General features: G+C 40.7%; 1 pseudogene; it reads right to left on the reverse strand.

The window, feature by feature from the left end:
- Window positions 1-580: 580 nt before the first annotated feature.
- On the reverse strand, window positions 581-1,459 carry LOC104658222 (annotated as a pseudogene).
- Between the last annotated feature and the right edge of the window lie 207 nt (window positions 1,460-1,666).

The raw sequence follows: 1,666 nt of genomic DNA on the forward strand, positions 1-1,666 counted from the left end.
TCTCCTATTTTACAATGAGAGTTGTGCAATTACTTACATTTCTTTCTTTATCTTGGCTGCCAGGAAGCTCATATACAGGTTTTATTTTCGGATACAGCAACCTTCTTGAATTTTTCAGTTGGCACATTTATTTATCCACTTTCTTTGAGTCTATTTTAAAATTTTTTCCTCATTTTTTTTACTTACTATATATGATATTTTTGGAAGCTGATTCATACCTTTTTTGAAAATGAGGTAGGGAATAAATGAAATGAATGGACAATTATGCATTCCTCAGTTCCTTCTGCTTTCAGCTTACTCTCATTCGTGATATGGAAGGAATTCTTGTTTTCAAAGATAAACTCCTTGCTATTTTACCAAAGACTTCAGGTGTGTGTGTGTGTGTGTGTGTGTAGCAAGATGCCTTGTAGCACAATAGTTGAGAATGTGAACTCCAAAGACAGACCACCTGGGTTCAAATCCCAAAACTTCCACTTCCCAGCATGGTGCCCTTAACCAAATTTCTTTCTTTTCTTTCTTTCTTTCTTTCTTTTTTTTTTTTTTTTTTGTAGTTAGCTATTTAATGAGGTTCTTAAGACATTTAGAACACCAATTTGTGAGGATAAATTCCATTCATCAGGGCAAACACAGATCACAGGTAGCCCTGGAGCTGAGGAACAGCTTTGATTTTTGGTAAAATTTGTGAGTCCACAGCTTTCTGATCAATCTTGCGCTGCTCTGTAATCTCGTATTTCTCTTTTTCTGTGTCGAAGATCTCACCTTTCTGGTGTCTGGGCTTCCTCAGCTTCTTCTTGAAGTAAGCATCAGCAAGATGTTTTGGGATTTTTACATTGCTGATACCGATTTTGGTTGAGGTGGCAATGACAAATTTCTGGTGTGTTCTTCATAGAGGAACTTGATTGAGGACCAGAGGTCCAGTCACAAGTAACAAGCCACTAGCCAGCTGCTTCAGGAAAACCACCCTCTTGCCCCTGTGGCATTCAGTGAGGATGATCAGAATGGTCCTGGGGGTAATGCTGGCTCACAGTTTTCTCACGTGCTGACTGAAGGGTTTTTTGCCATGGCTCAACAGCTTTCGAGGCACATCTTCAGTAGGATAATATCTAGGCATTTTGCGAAGTTTAACCACCCGGGTACTGCTGTTCTTGTCACCACCAACGGGTTTTGTAAGAGTTGCAAGAACCTTCTCCTTCTTTTTCTTTTCAACCTTGGATTTAGCGGCTGAGTACTTCCTCTTGTACATGGCCTTTCTGGAATACATGGCAGATCGGGAATACCTGCCAATTCCTCTGACAAGGACAGGGTTGCAGCTACAATGGGGCTTCCCCTTCTTGGGCTTCTTAGCCTTGAGGTTACCCTTTTTCACCTTGCCACCAGCATCAGCCTTCTTGGCTTTGGGTTTCTTCTCTTTAGTATCTGGCTTCTCAACTTTTTCACCCACCATCTTGCAAGATGGGAAAGAGAACTAACCCAAATTTCTTAATTCTGTGGACCTTAGTTTTAATTATGAGAGTAATAATACTTACCTTATACTGTGATTGTGAGGAGGAAATGCTAATACATTGATACATGTAAAATGCTTGGAACATTAATGGTTTTTGTTGGTGTGGGCAGGGCAGGGAGGTGGTGCTGGAAATCAAGTCCCTCTCCAAAGGTGGAGAGAAGG

This window comes from Rhinopithecus roxellana, chromosome 17, assembly GCF_007565055.1.
Source record: "Rhinopithecus roxellana isolate Shanxi Qingling chromosome 17, ASM756505v1, whole genome shotgun sequence".
Classification (NCBI taxonomy): Eukaryota; Metazoa; Chordata; class Mammalia; order Primates; family Cercopithecidae; genus Rhinopithecus; species Rhinopithecus roxellana.